Source organism: Oncorhynchus tshawytscha, linkage group LG08, assembly GCF_018296145.1.
Source record: "Oncorhynchus tshawytscha isolate Ot180627B linkage group LG08, Otsh_v2.0, whole genome shotgun sequence".
Lineage (NCBI taxonomy): Eukaryota > Metazoa > Chordata > Actinopteri > Salmoniformes > Salmonidae > Oncorhynchus > Oncorhynchus tshawytscha.
The window spans coordinates 86820427-86842550 of NC_056436.1; positions in this window are offsets into that span (position 1 = coordinate 86820427).

Below are 22124 nucleotides of genomic sequence, written 5' to 3' on the forward strand. Positions count from 1 at the left end.
ACAGCTCAAGGAAAGAACTACAGACATTGAAGATAGCTCTATTCTGTAAAGGACAAAGCCCATATTATGGCAAGAACAGCTCAAGGAAAGAACAGCTCAAGGACAGAAAAGAGAAACGATCACTCCTTTAAAACATAAAGGTCAGTCAATCTGGAAAATGTCAAGAACTTTGAAAGTTTCTTCAAGTGTAGTCACAAAATCCATTAAGAGCTATGATGAAACTGGCTCTCATGAGGACCGCCACAGGAATGGAAGACCCAGAGTTACCTCTGCTGCAGAGGATAAGTTCATTAGAGCTACCAGCCTCAGAATGCAGCACAAATAAATGCTTCACAGAGTTCAAGTAACGGACACATCTCAACATCAACTGTTCAGAGGAGACTGCTTGAATCAGGACTTCATGGTTGAATTGCTACAAAGAAACCACTACTAACGGACACCAATAAAAAGAGACATGCTTGGGCCAAGAAACACAAGCAATGGACATTAGACCGGTGGAAATCTATCATTTGGGGCGGCAGCGTAGCCTAGTGGTTAGAGCGTTGGACTAGTAACCAGAAGGTTGCAAGTTCAAACCCCTGAGCTGACAAGGTACAAATCTGTCGTTCTGCAGGCAGTTAACCCAGGCAGTTAACCCACTGTTCCCAGGCCGTCATTGAAAATAAGAATGTGTTCTTAACTGACTTGCCTGGTTAAATAAAGGTAAAAAAAAAAAATATTTGGTCTGATGAGTCCAAATTTGAGATTTTTGGTTCCAACTGCCGTGTCTTTGTGAGAAACAGAGTTGGTGAACGGGTGATCACCACATGTGTGGTTCCCACCGTGAAGCATGGAGGAGGAGGTGTGATGGTGTAGGGGTGCTTTGCTGTTGACACTGTCCGTGATTTATTTAGAATTCAAGGCACACTTAACCAACATGGCTACCACAGCATTCTGCAACGATACGCCATCCCATCTGGTTTGAGCTTAGTGGGACTATCATTTGATTTTCAACAGGACAATGACCCAACACACCTCCAGGCTGTGTAAGGGATATTGGACCAATAAGGAGAGTGATGGAGTGCTGCATCAGATGACCTGGCCTCCACAATCACCCAACCTCAACTCAATTGAGATGGTTTGTGATGAGTTGGACCACAGAGTGAAGGAAAAGCAGCCAACAAGGGCTCAGCATATATGGGAACTCCTTCAAGACTGTTGAAAAATCATTCCAGGTGAAGCTGGTTGAGAGAAATCCAAGAGTGTGCAAAGCTGTCATCAAGGCAAAGGTTGGCTACTTTGAGGAATCTCAAGTATGAACATATATTTTAATTTGTTGAACACTTTTTTGGTTACTACATGATTCCATATGTGTTATTTCATCGTTTTGATGTCTTCACTATTATTCTACAATGTAGACAGTAATACAATAGTAAAAAATAAAAATAGTAAAAAAATAGTACAAAATAAAGAAAAAACCATGGCACCAGACTGGTACTGAATGTGTGAATGGTTCAGTTTTTTTTTTTGCAGGTAAATTCATTAACACTTCCATTGTTTAACACCTCCCTAATTTGAAATGCAAACAACCCCCATGGTTTAACAACCCCCACCACCACCACCACCACCACCCCCACCCCCACCACCACCACCACCACCACCACCCACCCCCACCACCACCACCACCACCACCACCACCCCCACCACCACCACCATCACCACCACCACCCCCCCCACCACCCCACCACCCCACCACCACCACCACCACCACCACCCCACCCCCACCACCACCACCATCACCACCACCACCACCACCCCCACCCCCACCACCACCACCACCACCACCCCCACCACCCCCACCACCACCACCATCACCACCACCACCACCACCCCCACCCCCACCACCACCACCACCACCACCCCCACCACCACCATCACCCCCACCACCACCACCACCACCACCACCCCCCACCACCACCACCACCACCACCACCACCACCACCACCACCCACCCCCACCCCCACCACCACCACCACCACCACCACCACCCCCACCACCCCCACCACCACCACCACCACCACCACCACCATCACCCCCACCACCACCACCACCACCACCACCACCCCCACCACCCCCACTACCCCCACCACCACCACCACCACCACCACCACCACCACCACCACCACCACCATCATCACCCCCACCACCACCACCACCACCACCACCACCACCACCACCCCCACCACCACCACCACCATCACCCCCACCACCCCCACCACCACCACCACCACCACCACTCCCACCCCCACCCCCACCCCCACCACCCCCACCACCACCACCACCACCACCCCCACCACCACCACCACCCCCACCACCACCACCACCACCACCACCCCCACCACCACCCCCATCACCCCCACCCCCCACCACCACCACCACCACCACCACCACCCCCCCACCACCACCCCCACCACCACCACCACCACCACCACCACCCCCCCACCACCACCCCCCCACCCCCACCACCACCACCATCACCCCCACCACCCCCACCACCACCACCACCACCACCACCCCCACCCCCACCACCACCACCACCTCCACCACCACCACCACCACCACTACCACCACCCCCACCACCACCACCTCCACCACCACCCCCACCATCCCCACCACCCCCACCACCACCACCACCCCCACCACCACCACCACCACCCCCACCACCACCCCCCCCCCCCACCACCCCCACCACCACCACCACCACCACCACCACCCCCCCCCACCACCACCACCACCACCCCACCACCACCACCACCACCCCCACCACCACCACCTCCACCACCCCCACCACCACCTCCACCACCCCCACCACCACCACCACCCCCACCACCCCCAAGTGGTAAATAAGAGGCTGTTTGAAAAGGGGGTCATTTAAACATGGCCTTGTATTTTTTTTGCAGGTAATATACCACATCTTCTGTCTGAAATGGGTATCAGCACCCCCTTACCCCACCCCACCCACCTACCCGTCAGATATATACACAAGCAGGCATGGTAAACTAGTGGGATTCTCTGCTCTGAGTATTAGAATACTATTATAAAGCCTAAAGACTACGTAAACATTTCTCTAAAGTGGAAGATATGATTTGCCCCTTAAAGCCTAATGCGACAGTTAAGTCAGTCAGCCTGAGACAAACTGCCCAGGTTTATGTATTCCAGACGACACACAATAGGACGGTTAGGGGGAGAGAACGGAGAAGGATCAGACTAAGTGGAATTGTAGGCTTGAAGGATAAACACTTATCCAAATAACAGCTTGTCGGAGCAGACAGGTTTCCAAGTTGTCCTTGAACTGGTTTTGTTTCTGTACCTATTGGGGGCCTAGTGTACACTTCAGCATCCCAAATGGCACCCTCTTCCCTTCCTAGTGCACTACTTTTGAAACCAGACCCCATGTAATAGTGCGCTATAAAGGGAATAGGGTTGTATTTAGGAGGCGGTGTGTGATGAGAGCAGAGAGCAGCACGCCATACGTTATTCCATCCTATAATGAGGGAGGAAACATGTCTACCGCACACTGAATGTATAACTCACTTTCTACATGCTAATTGATACACCCTGAGAAAAAAAGCTGTTATCTAGAACCCCCCAAAAAAAGGGTTCTTCGGCCGTCCCCATAGGAGAACCCTTTGAATAACCCTTGTCGGTTCCAGTAGAATTGTTTTGGGTTCCATGTAGAACAGAGGGTTCTAACTGGAACCAAACAGGGTTTTACCTGGAAGAACCATTTTGGAACCATTTTCTCTAAGAGCGTATCATAGAGAGAGAGAGAGAGAGAGAGAGAGAGAGAGAGAGAGAGGGGTGAGAGAGAGGGTGAGAGAGAGAGAGAGGGTGAGAGAGAGAGGGTGAGAGGGTGAGAGAGAGACAGAGAGAGAGGGTGAGAGAGAGAGAGAGAGAGAGAGAGAGGAGAGAGAGAGGAGGTGAGAGAGAGAGAGAAGAGAGAGAGAGGGTGAGAGAGAGAGAGAGAGAGAGAGGAGAGAGAGAGAGGAGGTGAGAGATAAGAGAAGAGAGAGAGAGGGTGAGTGAGAGAGAGAGAGAGAGAGAGAGGAGAGAGAGGGTAAGAGAGAAGAAGAGAAGAGAGAGAGAGGGTGAGAGAAAGAGAGGGTGAGAGAGACGAAGAGAAGAGAGAGAGAGGGTGAGAGAGGGAGATGGAGAGAGAATTCTGCAAAAATATCCTCAGTGTACAACATAGAACACCAAATAATGCATGCAGAGCAGAATTAGGCCGATACCCAATAATTATCCAAATCCAGAAAAGAGCTGTTAAATTCTACAACCACCTAAAAGGAAGCGATTCCCAAACCTTCCATAACAAAGCCATCACCTACAGAGAGATGAACCTGGAGAAGAGTCCCCTAAGCAAGCTGGTCCTGGGGCTCTGTTCATAAACACAAACACACCCCACAGAGCCCCAGGACAGCAGCACAATTAGACCCAACCAAATCATGAGAAAACAAAAAGATAATTACTTGACACATTGGAAAGAATTAACAAAAAAACAGAGCAAACTAGAATGCTATTTGGCCCTACACAGAGAGTACAAAGTGGCAGAATACCTGTCCACTGTGACTGACCCAAACTTAAGGAAAGCTTTGACTATGTACAGACTTAGTGAGCATAGGCTTGCTATTGAGAAAGGCCGCCGTAGACAGACCTGGCTCTCAAGAGAAGACAGGCTATGTGCACACTGCCCACAAAATGAGGTGGAAACTGAGCTGCACTTCCTAACCTCCTGTCCAACGTATGACCATATTAGAGATACATATTTCCCTCAGATTACACAGATCCACAAAGAATTCGAAAACAAATCCAATTTTGATAAACTCCCATATCTACTGGGGGAAATTCCACAGTGTGACATCACAGCATCAAGATTCTCCCTTGTGTACTTTAACCATTTGTACATTGTTACAACACTGTATATATATATATATATATATACGTATAATATGACATTTGTTTTGTCTTTATTGTTTTGAAATTTCTGTATGTGTAATGTTTCCTGTTAATTTTGACTGTTTATTTCACTTTTATATATTATCTACCTCACTTGCTTTGGCAATGTTAACACATGTTTCCCATAACAATAAAGCCTCTTGAATTGAATTGAGAGAGAAGAAGAGAAGAGAGAGAGAGAAGAGAGAGAGAGAGAGAAGAGAAGAGAGAGAGAGGGAGGGAGAGAGGGAGATGGAGAGAGAGAAGAAGAGAAGAGAGAGAGAGGGGGAGAGGGGGAGATGGAGAGAGGAGAAGAGAAGAGAGAGAGGAGAGAGAGAGAGGAGTGAGAGAGAGAAAGAGATAGAGAAAGAGATAGAGTGACTATTATTATTATTATTATTATTATTATTATTTGACCCTGCTGGTCATTTATGAACATTTGAACATCTTGGCCATGTTCTGTTATAATCTCCACCCGGCACAGCCAGAAGGGCCACCCCTCAGAGCCTGGTTCCTCTCTCGATTTCTTTCTCGGTTCCTGCCTTTGTAGGGAGGTTTTCCTAGCCACCATGCTTCTACATCTGCATTGCTTGCTGTTTGGGGTTTTAGGCTGGGTTTCTGTACAAAGCTTTATACATACATTTGATTGATTGAGTGAGAGAGAGAAAGAGAAAGAGAGAAGAAAAAGAGAAGAGAGAGAGAGAAGAGAAGAGTGAGAGGGAGTGAGATGGAGATGGAAATAGAGAAGAATATAAGAGAGAGAGGAGTGAGAGAGGGGGGAGATGGAGAGAGAGAAGAAGAGGAGAGAGAGAGAGAGAGAGAGAGAGAGAGAGAGAGAGAGAGAGAGAGAGAGAGAGAGAGAAGAGAGAGAGAGGGAGGGAGAGAGGGAGATGGAGAGAGAGAAGAAGAGAAGAGAGAGAGAGGGGGAGAGGGGGAGATGGAGAGAGGAGAAGAGAAGAGAGAGAGGAGAGAGAGAGAGAGAGAGAGAGAGAGAATTACTGCCTGAGATGTTATTGTAAGAGCACACATCAATTACATTTAAAAAAAATCTCTACTATAGATTGTTGTTGTGTTAATTGTTTTGTTAGCGTGTCCCTTGCTCATACATCTAATTATATGGTCCTTTAATGTACACGGAGAGCTAATATTAATGATATGCATGTCGATCTCTCCTGGCTCAAAGTAGAGGAGAGATTCAACAAAGTATTGACAAATCAGCTGTCTGTTTTAAACTACTGGCACACAGCTCGGACACCCATGCATACCCCACAAGACATGCCACCAGAGGTCTGTTCACAATCCTCAAGTCCAGAGCAGACTATGGGAGGCACACAGCACTACATAGAGACATGACTACATGGAACTCTATTCCACAGTACTACATGGAGCCATGACTACATGGAACTCTATTCCACAGTACTACATAGAGCCATGACTACATGAAACTCTATTCCACATCAAGTAACTGATGCAGCAATTTAATCAAACTTAAAAACAGATAAAAACACACCTTATGAAACAGTGGGGACTGTGAAGAGACACACACACAAGTACAGATACACGCATACACACACAAACGCTAGCACACGCACTCTACACACACGTACATTGTATTATTGTTGTATGGTGGTATTATACATGTTGTATTGTAGATATGTAGAGGTGTAATAATGTTAAATGATGTACTGTGTGAGTTAAGTGCCTTAATGTGTTTGGACCCCAGGAAGAGTAGCTGCTGCCTTGGCAGGAACTAATGGGGATCCATAATAAACCCCAGAAAGAGTAGCTGCTGCCTTGGCAGGAACTAATGGGGATCCATAATAAACCCCAGGAAGAGTAGCTGTTGCCTTGGCAGTAACTAATGGGGATCCATAATAAACCCCAGGAAGAGTATCTGCTGCCTTGACAGGAACACATGAAATGACTCAGAGACCACGTGAACACATGACATGACTCAGAGACCACGTGAACACATGAAATGACTCAGAGACCACGTGAACACATGACATGACTCAGAGACCACGTGAACACATGAAATGACTCAGAGACCACGTGAACAGATGAAATGACTCAGAGACCACGTGAACACATGATAAGACTCAGAGACCACGTGAACACATGACATGACTCAGAGACCACGTGAACACATGAAATGACTCAGAGACCACGTGAACACATGACATGACTCAGAGACCACGTGAACACATGAAATGACTCAGAGACCACGTGAACACATGACATGACTCAGAGACCACGTGAACACATGACATGACTCAGAGACCACGTGAACACATGACATGACTCAGAGACCACGTGAACACATGACATGACTCAGAGACCACGTGAACACATGAAATGACTCAGAGACCACGTGAACACATGACATGACTCAGAGACCACGTGAACACATGAAATGACTCAGAGACCACATGAACACATGAAATAACTCAGGGAATTGATAGAAAGGCACAAAAACAATATTACATTTAGAATGAACCTTTCGTTTTAAAAGGTAAAAAAACATGACAAAATGTTTATTAGAAAAAAAATCAAACATTTTGTTTGACAACACTGTTTGGAAGGCTTTTAAATGATATCAAATGCAACCGTATATATCCTTTCCCGGGAGGAAGATGTGAATGTCTCATGATATGGGACATTTATGAATCTTTTTCTCCTGAATGTTTCAGGTCCCATTAAAAGTGTTTTTCTAACTACTAAATACAGTACGAATAGTTTTGTTTAAATCAAAAGGGATGCTGTTAAAAAGTGATTGAATAAAAATGGATTTACCGTCTTGTTAGCTGAAGACCAGAATGACGAGCTGTAGCCTAGCTCAGCCGTTAGTGAAGACCAGAATGACGAGCTGTAGCCTAGCTCAGTTGTTAGCTGAAGACCAGAATGACGAGCTGTAGCCTAGCTCAACCGTTAGGTAAAGTCCAGAATGACGAGCTGTAGCCTAGCTCAGCCATTAGCTGAAGACCAGAATGACGAGCTGTAGCCTAGCTCAGCTGTTAGCTGAAGAACAGAATGACGAGCTGTAGCCTAGCTCAGCCGTTAGCTGAAGAACAGAATGACGAGCTGTAGCCTAGCTCAGCTGTTAGCTGAAGAACAGAATGACGAGCTGTAGCCTGGCTCAGCCGTTAGCTGAAGAACAGAATGATGAGCTGTAGCCTAGCTCAACTGTTAGCTGAAGACCAGAATGACGAGCTGTAGCCTAGCTCAACCGTTAGGTAAAGTCCAGAATCACAAGCTGTAGCCTAGCTCAACCGTTAGGTGAAGTCCAGAATGACGAGCTGTAGCCTAGCTCAGCCGTTAGCTGAAGAACAGAATGATGAGCTGTAGCCTAGCTCAACCGTTAGGTAAAGTCCAGAATGACGAGCTGTAGCCTAGCTCAGCCGTTAGGTGAAGTCCAGAATGACGAGCTGTAGCCTAGCTCAGCCGTTAGCTGAAGACCAGAATGACGAGCTGTAGCCTAGCTCAGCCGTTAGCTGAAGACCAGAATGACGAGCTGTAGCCTAGCTCAGCTTTGATGTTAATATTATGTTATAGTCATCTTCTAATAGGTTTGAACACAACTATGCCTGAATCCAAAATGGCACACTATTCCCTATATAGTGCACTACTTTTGACAAAGGCTCATATGCCTGTGGTCAAAAGTAGTGTACGAAGGAAAAGGGTGCCCTGGTCAAATGCAGTGTAGTACATAGGGAATAGGGTGCTGCTTGGGACACATACTGTGTAAACAGTGAGAGATTGATCCCAGTATAGACCTGTTAGTCAGTGTTTGTTTTCTCTTCCTGATGAGCAGAAAGCAGATGTCTCTAGGAGAAAAACCACACCCTTCTGACTCATCATCCTGCAGCTCTAGGCTTTCTTCCCAATTCTGTCTGTCTGTCTGTCTGTCTCTCTGTCTCTCTGCTTCTCTCTCTCTCCCTCACTCTCTCTGTCTCTCTCTCTACCTCACTCGCTGTCTCTGTCTCTCTCTCTCCACACTCGCTGTCTCTGTCTCTGTCTCTCTCTCTACCTCACTCGCTGTCTCTGTCTCTGTCTCTCTCTCTATCTCACTCGCTGTCTCTGTCTCTCTCTCTACCTCTCTCTCTCTACCTCACTCGCTGTCTCTGTCTCTCTCTCTACCTCACTCGCTGTCTCTCCCTCTCTACCTCACTCTCTCTACCTCTCTCTCTACCTCTCTCTCTACCTCACTCGCTGTCTCTGTCTCTCTCTCTACCTCTCTCTCTCTACCTCACTCTCTCTACCTCACTCTCTCTACCTCACTCTCTCTGTCTCTCTCTACCTCTTTCTCTCTACCTCACTCGCTGTCTCTGTCTCTCTCTCTACCTCTCTCTCTCTGTCTCTCTCTCTACCGCTCTCTCTCTACCTCACTCGCTGTCTCTGTCTCTGTCTCTCTCTCTACCTCACTCGCTGTCTCTCTCTCTCTTTCTACCTCTCTCTACCTCACTCTCTGTCTCTCTCTACCTCTCTCTCTCTACCTCACTCTCTCTGTCTCTCTCTCTCTACCGCTCTCTCTCTACCTCACTCGCTGTCTCTGTCTGTCTCTGTCTCTACCTCTCTCTCTACCTCTCTCTCTCTACCTCACTCTCTCTACCTCTCTCTCTCCACCTCTCTCTCTCTACCTCTCTCTCTCTACCTCTCTCTCTCTATCTCACTCGCTGTCTCTGTCTCTCTCTCTCTACCTCACTCGCTGTCTCTGTCTCTGTCTCTCTCTCTACCTCACTCGCTGTCTCTCTCTCTCTCTATCTCACTCTCTCTGTCTCTCTCTCTACCTCTCTCTCTCTACCCCACTTGCTGTCTCTGTCTCTCTCTCTCTACCTCTCTCTCTCTACCTCACTCTCTCTGTCTCTCTCTCTACCTCACTCTCTCTACCTCACTCGCTGTCTCTGTCTCTGTCTCTCTGTCTCTACCTCTCTCTCTCTACCTCTCTCTCTCTACCTCTCTCTCTCCACCTCTCTCTCTACCTCACTCTCTCTACCTCTCTCTCCACCTCTCTCTCTCTACCTCTCTCTCTCTACCTCTCTCTCTCTACCTCACTCGCTGTCTCTCTCTCTCTCTCTCTCTCAATTCAAAAAGGCTTTATTGGCATGAAAAGTGTTACCACATACAAACAAACCCTGTATTATTATATACAGTGCATTCTGAAAGTATTCAACCCCCTTCCCTTTTTCCACATTTTGTTACGTCACAGCCTTATTCTAAAATGGATTAAGTCAATCTACGCACAATACCCCATAATGACAAAGCGAAAACAGGTTTTTAGAACTTTTTGCTAATTTATGAAAAAAGTTAACTGTTCATTAGTTACCAGCCTCAGAAATTGCAGCCCAAATAAATGCTTCACAGAGTTCAAGTAACAGACACATCTCAACATCAACTGTTCAGAGGAGACTGTGTGAATCAGGCCTTCATAGTCGAATTGCTGCAAAGAAACCACTACTAAAGGACACCAATAATAAGAAGAGACTTGCTTGGGACAAGAAACATGAGCAATGAACATTAGACTAGTGGAAATCTGTCCTTTGGTCTGAGTCCAAATGTTAGATTTTTGGGTCCAACAGCCATGTCTTTGTGAGACGCAGACTAGGTGAATGGATGATCTCCGCATGTGTGGTTCCCACCGTGAAGCATGGAGGAGGTGGTGTGATGGAGTGGGGGTGCTTTGCTGGTGACACTGTGTGTGATTTATTTAGAATTCAACAGGACAATGACCCAACACAGCTCCACGCTGTGAAAGGGCTATTTGACCAAGAAGGAGAGGGATGGAGTGCTGCATCAGATGACCTGGTCTCAACAATAACCCGATTTCAACCCAATTGAGTTGGTTCGGGATGAGTTGGACCACAGAGTTAAGGAAAAGCAGCCAACAAGTGGTCAGCATATGTGGGAAATGTCACGTTCTGACCATAGTTCTTTTGTGTTTTCCTTGTTTTAGTGTTGGTCAGATCGTGAGCTGGGTGGGCATTCTATGTTGTGTGTCTAGTTTGTCCGTTTCTATGTATGGCCTGATATGGTTCTCAATCAGAGGCAGGTGTTAGTCATTGTCTCTGATAGGGAACCATATTTAGGTAGCTTGTTTTGTGTTGGGGTTTGTGGGTGGTTGTTTCCTGTCTTTGTGTTCTCCGCACCAGATAGGACTGTTTCCTGTCTTTGTGTTCTCCGCACCAGATAGGACTGTTTCCTGTCTTTGTGTTCTCCGCACCAGATAGGACTGTTTCGGGTTTTGCCACGTTTGTTATTTTGTATTTGTGTAGTTTTCACGTTATCGTCTTTTATTAAACATGGTGAACACGAACCACGCTGCATTTTGGTCCTCCTCTCCTTCCCAGGAAGAAAGCCGTTACAGGAACTCGTTCAAGACTGTTGGAAAAGCATTCCAGGTGAAGCTGGTTGAGAGAATGCCAAGAGTGTGCAAAGCTGTCATCAAGGCAAAAGGGTGGCTACTTTGAAGAATCTCAAATATAACATCTATTTTGATTTGTTGAACACTTTTTTGGTTACTACATGATTCCATGTGTTATTTCATAGTTTTGATGTCTTCACTATTATTCTACAATGAAAATGTAGTAGGTGTGTCCAAACCTTTGACTGGTACTGTATATATAATTAATTTAAAAAAAATAAAAAATGATATTACAACTACAGATTGCCCCTTTAAGTCTATCAAAATTGTATGAGTTTTAACATGTGTCCATTAGGAATATGGATGTATATTTTTATCAGCATGAATTAGATTGAGCAGTAAAAACTCCACTGTTATTCCATAGGCTGGGATCCACACTGCAGCTGTTATTCCATAGGCTGGGATCCACACTGCAGCTGTTATTCTATAGGCTGGGATCCACACTATACAGCTGTTATTCTATAGGCTGGGATCCACACTATACAGCTGTTATTCTATAGGCTGGGATCCACACTATACAGCTGTTATTCTATAGGCTGGGATCCACACTATACAGCTGTTATTCTATAGGCTGGGATCCACATAATGCAGCTGTTATTCCATAGGCTGGGATCCTCACTATGCAGCTGTTATTCTATAGGCTGGGATCCACACTATGCAGCTGTTATTCTATAGGCTGGGATCCACACTGCAGCTGTTATTCTATAGGCTGGGATCCACACTATGCAGCTGTTATTCCATAGGCTGGAATCCTCATTATACAGCTGTTTGCAAGAGCGCCTTTTTCACTGGCTGTCCACTGGTTTCAAAAACAATGATTGATAGGCAGCTTAAACTTCTTGAATTCAACCATTATTGGGTTCAAATACACATTTAGATTTGTGAACAGCCATCCACAATAACCACAATCTGGTAAGGAGGAAATGGCTAAATGAGAGAGCAGCAGTGTGATTCAAATCAATGCTCTATGCAGATATCAATAATAAGTTATCTGTATCGTTGTAGACTGCATCATTATCCTTACCGCCAAACGTTTATTCAAGTTGTATAATCTTTGGATGCCGACAGCAGTCACACCATTGGAAGACATAACTTGGACTGTAGCCTACAAAAGTGTATTCCTGCTCTTTTCTTCCCCCACAATCCATCAATCACATTTCTTGTGTCATCATAGTGGTCTCTGACATCATAGTGGTCTCTGACATCATAGTGGTCTCTGACTAGTGGTCTCTGACATCAGAGTAGTCTCTGACTAGTGGTCTCTGACATCATAGTGGTCTCTGACATCATAGTGGTCTCTGACATCATAGTGGTCTCTGACATCATAGTGGTCTCTGACTAGTGGTCTCTGACATCATAGTAGTCTCTGACTAGTGGTCTCTGACATCATAGTGGTCTCTGACATCATAGTGGTCTCTGACATCATAGTGGTCTCTGACTAGTGGTCTCTGACATCATAGTGGTCTCTGACATCATAGTGGTCTCTGACATCATAGTTGTCTCTGACTAGTGGTCTCTGACATCATAGTGGTCTCTGACTAGTGGTCTCTGACTAGTGGTCTCTGACATCATAGTGGTCTCTGACTAGTGGTCTCTGACATCATAGTGGTCTCTGACTAGTGGTCTCTGACTAGTGGTCTCTGACATCATAGTGGTCTCTGACATCATAGTGGTCTCTGACATCATAGTGGTCTCTGACATCATAGTGGTCTCTGACATCATAGTGGTCTCTGACTAGTGGTCTCTGACATCATAGTGGTCTCTGACTAGTGGTCAGACTCTCTCAGGTGGAACAAACTTCAATTTGCTCCTATTTTCAATACTGATTTGAATGTCATTGAGAAAACAGAGAAGTGTCAAAGATTAGTTTTTTCTTTTCGCAAACATCCTTTCTGAATTGAAAAGTAGTCCTCAAAGTAATCATCTATCTTTTTCAAAAGTACCTGTTATATTTTTACAATATTTTTGCTGGTAATTTAACGGATTACAGTTACTGTTTTTTTGCAATCCCCGAGTGATAGAGTGCAATCCCTGAGTGATAGAGTGCAATCCCCGAGTGATAGAGTGCAATCCCCGAGTGATAGAGTGTAATCCCTGAGTGATAGAGTGTAATCCCTGAGTGATAGAGTGCAATCCCCGAGTGATAGAGTGTAATCCCTGAGTGATAGAGTGTAATCCCGAGTGATAGAGTGTAATCCCTGAGTGATAGAGTGCAATCCCGAGTGATAGAGTGTAATCCCTGAGTGATAGAGTGTAATCCCGAGTGATAGAGTGCAATCCCCGAATGATAGGGTGTAATCCCTGAGTGATAGAGTGTAATCCCTGAGTGATAGAGTGTAATCCCTGAGTGAGAGAGTGTAATCCCTGAGTGACAGAGTGTAATCCCTGAGTGATAGAGTGTAATCCCTGAGTGACAGAGTGTAATCCCTGAGTAACAGAGTGTAATCCCTGAGTGATAGAGTGTAATCCCTGAGTGACAGAGTGTAATCTCTGAGTGACAGAGTGTAATCCCTGAGTGATAGAGTGTAATCCCTGAGTGATAGAGTGTAATCCCTGAGTGATAGAGTGTAATCCCTGAGTGACAGAGTGTAATCCCTGAGTGATAGAGTGTAATCCCTGAGTGACAGAGTGTAATCCCTGAGTGACAGAGTGTAATCCCTGAGTGATAGAGTGTAATCCCTGAGTGACTGAGTGTAATACCTGAGTGACAGAGTGTAATCCCTGAGTGACAGAGTGTAATCCCTGAGTGATAGAGTGTAATCCCTGAGTGATAGAGTGTAATCCCTGAGTGATAGAGTGTAATCCCTGAGTGACAGAGTGTAATCCCTGAGTGACAGAGTGTAATCCCTGAGTGACAGAGTGTAATCCCTGAGTGACAGAGTGTAATCCCTGAGTGATAGAGTGTAATCCCTGAGTGACAGAGTGTAATCCCTGAGTGACAGAGTGCAACCGATTACATGTAATTCGTTCCTCCCCAACCCTGGCGTCTAAGGTGTCTGCGACGATGGTGTGGATGTGAGCCATGACCAGCCTTTCAAAGCATTTCATGGCTACACATGTGAGTGCTACTGGGCGCACAGACGGTTGGTGGCACTTTAATTGGGGAGGACAGGCTTGTAGGATTGACTGGAGCAGAATGGATGGAACGATATCAGGTACGTCAAATACATGGTTTTCATTTGTTTGATGCCATTCCATTTCTTTCGTTCCAGACATTATTTTAGAGCCGTCCTCCTCTAAGCAGCCTCCACTGACGTGGCGATAGTCATTAAGACAGGTTACCTTGGCATTCTTCGGCACAGGATTATGGTGGTCTGCTTGAAACATGTAGGTATTAAAGACTGGGTCAGGGAGAGGTTGAAAAGGTCGGTGAAGAATCTTGCCAGCTGGTCAGCTCATGCTCTGAATACACGTCCTGGTAATCCGCCTGGCCCTGTGGCCTTGTGAAAGTAAACCTGTTTAAAGGTCTTACTGGCAATGGCTATGGAGAGGGTGAACATTCGTCTGGAACAGCTGGTGCTCTCATGCATAGTTCAGTGTTGCTAGCCTTGAGGAGTGTAGAAGGTATCAAGCATGTCTGGTAAGCTCAATTATTAATGAAGCTGATAAACTAATAAGGCACAAAGGGCTTTTTCTCCCAAAAGATTTAAGATTTTCTGCTTGTCTGCTTTGGTGTCATGAGTTTTGTATTTGTTTTCAATTACGGGCGAAGAAAATTGACTTTAAGTTTGCATAGTTCTGGCAGTGTAGGAGAAAATGGAGCTCTGTCAAGACCTCTCTCTGAGGGAAGAGTGAGCACAACCTGTCCTTTCTGGGTAGCTAGATCAGTCTGTCATGAACAGTCTCTATAGCCAGACTGTCCTCTCTGGGTAGCCAGATCTGTCTGTGATGACCAGGTCTCTATAGCCAGACTGTCCTCTCTGGGTAGCCAGATCTGTCTGTCATGACCAGTCTCTATAGCCAGACTGTCCTCTCTGCGTAGCCAGATCAGTCTGTCATGACCAGTCTCTATAGCCAGACTGTCCTCTCTGAGTAGCCAGATCTGTCTGTAATGACCAGTCTCTATAGCCAGACTGTCCTCTCTCGGTAGCCAGATCAGTCTGTCATGACCAGTCTCTATGGCCAGTGTGCCCTCTCTGGGTAGCCAGATCTGTCTGTGATGACCAGTCTCTATAGCCAGACTGTCCTCTCTGGGTAGCCAGATCTGTCTGTCATGACCAGTCTCTATAGCCAGACTGTCCTCTCTGGGTAGCCAGATCTGTCTGTCATGACCAGTCTCTATAGCCAGACTGTCCTCTCTGGGTAGCCAGATCTGTCTGTCATGACCAGTCTCTATAGCCAGACTGTCTGGGTAGCCAGATCTGTCTGTCATGACCAGTCTCTATAGCCAGACTGTCCTCTCTGGGTAGCCAGATCTGTCTGTCATGAAAAGTCTCTATAGCCAGACTGTCCTCTCTGGGTAGCCAGATCTGTCTGTCATGACCAGACTGACTGTCCTCTCTGGGTAGCCAGATCTGTCTGTCATGACCAGTCTCTATAGCCAGACTGTCCTCTCTGGGTAGCCAGATCTGTCTGTCATGACCAGTCTCTATAGCCAGACTGTCCTCTCTGGGTAGCCAGATCTGTCTGTCATGACCAGTCTCTATAGCCAGACTGTCCTCTCTGGGTAGCCAGATCTGTCTGTCATGACCAGTCTCTATAGCAAGACTGTCCTCTCTGGGTAGCCAGATCTGTCTGTCATGACCAGTCTCTATGGCCAGACTGTGTTCACTGAGTCTGAACCAAGTCAGTGTTTTCCTCAATTTTCTATCAGTCACAGTGGTCAGATAGTCTGCCACCATGTACTGTCTGTTTAGAGACAACGTGAATTGAAGTTTACTTGTAATTTTTTTTGTGGTGTCTTTTTTTGCTTTGTGATCAATTGGTTGGGCCAGATGTGAGGGCTGTCCTGAGGCTTTGTTTAGTAGGTAGTTTGTTAGTGAACTTAGCCTCAGGACCAGCTATCTGAGGAGACTCTTTTCAATGGCCCCCTCTTGGCATTTGAGGGCTTTATGATGGTAGGAGTGGGGGGTCACTTGTTTAGAGATAATTCTAAGATTTGGTGGTTATTTGTTGAATATGTATTAGAAGAGGGAATTGGCCGAATTCTGCTCTGTGTGTTTGGTTGTTTGTTCCTCTGTATTCTTACAGAATTCCCCGCTTGCTGGGTTTCAATTGGATGTTTGTCCCATTTATCCAATTATTGTTTTGTAAACGGACCCCAGCTTTCACTGCTATATAGTGAACCCCAGCCTTCACTGCCATATAGTGGACCCCACACTTCACTGCCATATAGTGGACCCCAGCCTTCACTGACACATAGTGGACCCCACACTGCCATATAGTGGACCCCACACTGTCATATAGTGGACCCCACACTGCCATATAGTGGACCCCACACTGCCATATAGTGGACCCCACACTGCTATATCGTGGACCCCAGCCTTCACTGCCATATAGTGGACCCCACACTGCCATATAGTGGACCCCAGCCTTCACTGCCATATAGTGGACCCCAGCCTTCACTGCCATATAGTGGACCCCAGCCTTCACTGCCATATAGTGGACCTCAGCCTTCACTGCCATATAGTGGACCCCAGCCTTCACTGCCATATAGTGGACCCCAGCCTTCACTGCCTTATAGTGAACCCCAGCCTTCACTGCCATATAGTGGACCCCAGCCTTCACTGCCATATAGTGGTCCCCAGCCTTCACTGCCATATAGTGGACCCCACACTTCACTGCCATATAGTGGACCTCAGCCTTCACTGCCATATAGTGGACCCCAGCCTTCACTGCCATACAGTGGACCCCAGCCTTCACTGCCATATAGTGGACCCCAGCATTCACTGCCATATAGTGGACCCCAGCCTTCACTGCCATATAGTGGACCCCAGCCTTCACTGCCATATAGTGGACTCCAGCCTTCACTGCCATATAGTGGACCCCAGCCTTCACTGCCATATAGTGGACCCCAGCCTTCACTGCCATATAGTGGACCCCAGCCTTCACTGCCATATAGTGGACCCCAGCCTTCACTGCCATATAGTGGACCCCAGCCTTCACTGCCATATAGTGGACCCCAGCCTTCACTGCCATATAGTGGACCCCAGCCTTCACTGCCATATAGTGGACCCCAGCCTTCACTGCCATATAGTGGACCCCAGCCTTCACTGCCATATAGTGCAATTAGTTATATTATTGATTAGAACATTTTGAGCCAGATTCTAATTGGTATGTCTAACTGAATTGATATTCTAATGGCATAGAAAGCCCTGTTTGCTTTGTCTTTCAGTTCCTTCACAGCCAAGTTGAAGTTCCCTGTGGAGCTGGTTGTTCTATGTGTTGATTGATATAGTGTTTTGGTCTAATTCATTAATGTACAGTATATATTCAACAGACTTGGGCACAAATTGTTTCTCTCCACGTCCTTAGGAAAATAAACAGGGTTTTTCACTCACACCACTTTCCATTCATTTGAGGAAAGTGCCTTCATGCCGAATTGAATCAAAGGCTTTTTTTTGGAAATCCACAAAGCGGGAGACATTTTGTATTTATCAATTAGGGAGTGTAAAGTATACCCTGAATAGACCACATTTGTGGTCTGTGTATTTGATCATTTTTTGTTAAATATTCCATCTGTACCACAGACCTCTCTGGGTTGCAGGCAATGTTCCCTCAAAAAATGTTTTCATCACTGAGCAAATTCCAGGACTGTTGGGTTGTGGGGCTGGTCTCTGCAGGGTGGGTCCTGTGTGGCTGGTCTGCTGCTCCTGTTGGATGTGGTGGACTGTGTTTTCTGTGGGCCAAGTTGGCCTGCAGGGCACAGTCCCAGGAGAGGCTGACGTTGATGAGTTGCATAGTGGTGGGGTGAAGTTCTGTTCTCTGGAGGACAGAGGGCACCACAATCTTGGTGTTGGGGAATGTGGTGGTGGCCTCATCTTCTCAGTGATGTGGCCTGTATATAATATATGGTCTCAGTATAGCCACCACAGCTATAGAGTTCTCTCTGTCTCAGTATAGCCACCACAACTATAGAGTTCTCTCTGTCTCAGTATAGCCACCACAGCTATAGAGTTCTCTCTGTCTCAGTATAGCCACCACAACTATAGAGTTCTCTCTGTCTCAGTATAGCCATCACAGCTGTAGAGTTCTCTCTGTCTCAGTATAGCCACCACAGCTGTAGAGTTCTCTCTGTCTCAGTATAGCCATCACAGCTGTAGAGTCCTCTCTGTCTCAGTATAGCCATCACAGCTGTAGAATTCTCTCTGTCTCAGTATAGCCACCACAGCTGTAGAGTTCTCTCTGTCTCAGTATAGCCACCACAGCTATAGAGTTCTCTCTGTCTCAGTATAGCCACTACAGCTATAGACTTCTCTCTGTCTCAGTATAGCCACTACAGCTGTAGAGTTCTCTCTGTCTCAGTATAGCCATCACAGCTGTAGAGTTCTCTCTGTCTCAGTATAGCCACCACAGCTGTAGAGTTCTCTCTGTCCTTGCGTGTGAACTTCTCCTGCAGGGATCTCTCCTTTATTGAAAGTAAAGTCGACCAAAAACTTCCCCAGGTTACGTTGCATCAGGATGGTCCCATTTTTGTACAGGTTAATGGTCGTCAAAACACTGTCTGAGTCCTCTTTCTCTTTCATTTTCATTACCGTCCTCTACAAATTCCCTCGCTTTAAACTGAGTGGGTAGAGGGCCTTTACGGCACGTGCCTCGCTGTATTGTTGTATAGGTCTACAAACAGAGTGTCTGGTCTCTCTCTCTCTCTGCTTGTGCTGTTTGTGTGTGTTTTGGCCTCTGGGGGGAAGTATAAAGGAATGGCCTCAGTGTAGAGGGAGAGGGGCATGCCTCACATGGCTGCTGTTCTGCTACTGCAGCTCTCTCTGTCTCTCTGTCTCTCTGTCTGTCTCTCTCTCTCTTTCACTCTCACTCTCTCTCTGTCTCTCTCTCTCCCTCTCTCTCTCTCTCTCTCTCTCTCTCTCTCTCTCTCTCTCTCTCTGTCTCTTTGTTTCTCTCTCCCTCTCTCGCTCTCTCTCTCTCTCTCTCTCACTGTCTCTCTCTCTGTCTCTCTCTTTCACTCTCGCTCTCACTGTCTCTCCCTCTCTTTCACTCTCTCTCTCTCCCTATCTCTCACTGTCTCTCTCTCTGCTGTCTCTTTGTTTCTCTCTCTCCCTCTCTCTCTTTCACTCTCTCTCTCCCTCTCTTTCACTCTCTCTCTCTCCCTATCTCTCACTGTCTCTCTCTCTGCTGTCTCTCTCTCTCGCTGTCTGTCTCTTTGTTTCTCTCCCTCCCTCTCTCTCTTTCTCTCTCTGTCTCTCTCTCTCTCTGTCTGTCTCTTTGTTTCTCTCTCTCTCTCTCTCTCTCTCTCTCTCTCTCTCTCTCTCTTTCTCTCTCTCTCCTCTCTGTCTCTTTGTTTCTCTCTCTCTCTTCTCTGTCTCTTTGTTTCTCTCTCTCTCTCTCTCTCTCTCTCTCTCACTGTCTCTCTCTCTGTCTCTCTCTCTCTCTCTGTCTCTCTCTCTGTCTCTCTCTCTCTCTCTGTCTCTTTGTTTCTCTCTCTCTCTCTCTCTCTTTCACTCTCTCTCTCTCCCTCTCTGTCTCTTTGTTTCTCTCTCTCTCATTCTCTGTCTCTTTGTTTCTCTCTCTCTCCCTCTCTCTCTCTCTCTCACTGTCTCTCTCTCTCTCTCTCTCTCTCTCTGTCTCTCTCTCTGTCTCTCTCTCTCTCTGTCTGTCTCTTTGTTTCTCTCTCTCTCTCTCTCTCTCTCTCTCTCTCTTTCACTCTCTCTCTCTCCCTCTCTGTCTCTTTGTTTCTCTCTCTCTCATTCTCTGTCTCTTTGTTTCTCTCTCTCTCTCTGTCTCTCTCTCAATTCAATTCAAGGGGCTTTGTTGGCATGGGAAACACATGTTAACATTGCCAAATGTTATATTATGTCTATATACAGTGATGTAACGATGTGCAAATAATTAAAGTACAAAATGGAAAAAAAACACAATGGTGTTTGTTCTTCACTGTTGCCCTTTTCTTGTGGCAACAGGTCACAAATCTAGATGCAGTGATGGCACACTGTGGTATTTCACCCAGTAGATATGGGAGTTTATCAAAATTGGTTTTGTTTTCAAATTATTTGTGTCTGTGTAATGTGAGGGAAATATGTGTCTCTAATATGGTCATACATTTGGCAGGAGGTTAGGAAGTGCAGCTCAGTTTCCACCTCATTTTGTGGGCAGTGTTGCACATAGCCTGTCTTCTCTTGAGAGCCAGGTCTGCCTACGGCGGCCTTTGTCGATCGGATGGTTAAAGGGATGTTTATTCTTATGCAAATGTTTATTCTTATAGGAATGTTTATTCTTATAGGAATGTTTATTCTTGTATGAATGTTTATTCTTATATGAATGTTTATTCTTATATGAATGTTTATTCTTATAGGAATGTTTATTCTTAAAAGGATGTTTAAAGGAATGTTTATTTTTAAAGGAATGTTTTTTTTAAAGGGATGTTTATTTTTAAAGGGATGTTTATTCTTAATGTTTAAAGGAATGTTTATTCTTATATGAATGTTTATTCTTAAATGAATGTTTATTTTTAAAGGGATGTTTTTCTTAAAGGAATGTTTATTTTTAAAGGGATGTTTATTCTTAAAGGAATGTTTATTCTTATATGAATGTTTATTCTTATATGAATGTTTATTCTTATAGGAATGTTTATTCTTAAAAGGATGTTTAAAGGAATGTTTATTTTTAAAGGAATGTTTATTCTTTTTGGGATGTTTATTCTTATAGGAATGTTTATTCTTAAAGGAATGTTTAAAATGGAATGTTTTATTCTTATAGGAATGTTTAAAGGAATGTTTATTCTTACAGGAATGTTTATTCTTATAGGAATGTTTATAGGAATGTTTAAAGGAATGTTTATTCTTATAGGAATGTTTATTCTTATAGGAATGTTCATTCTTAAAGGAATGTTTATTCTTAAAGGAATGTTTATTCTTAAAGGAATGTTTAAAAGGAATGTTTATTCTTAAAGGAATGTTTATTCTTATAGGGATGTTTATTCTTATAGGAATGTTTATTCTTATAGGGATGTTTATTCTTATAGGGATTCTTATGGGAATTTTATTCTTATAGGGATGTTTATTCTTAATGTTTATTCTTATAGGAATGTTTATTCTTATAGGGATGTTTATTCTTATAGGAATGTTTATTCTTATAGGAATGTTTATTCTTAAAGGAATGTTTATTCTTAAAGGAATGTTTAAAAGGAATGTTTATTTTTAAAGAAATGTTTATTCTTATAGGGATGTTTATTCTTATAGGAATGTTTATTCTTATAGGAATGTTTATTCTTAAAAGGATGTTTAAAGGAATGTTTATTTTTAAAGGAATGTTTATTCTTTTTGGGATGTTTATTCTTATAGGAATGTTTATTCTTAAAGGAATGTTTAAAGGAATGTTTGTTCTTATAGGAATGTTTATGCTTATAGGAATGTTTAAAGGAATGTTTATTCTTACAGGAATGTTTATTCTTATAGGAATGTTTATTCTTATAGGGATGTTTATTCTTATAGGAATGTTTATTCTTATAGGAATGTTTATTCTTAAAAGGATGTTTAAAGGAATGTTTATTTTTAAAGGAATGTTTATTCTTTTTGGGATGTTTATTCTTATAGGAATGTTTATTCTTAAAGGAATGTTT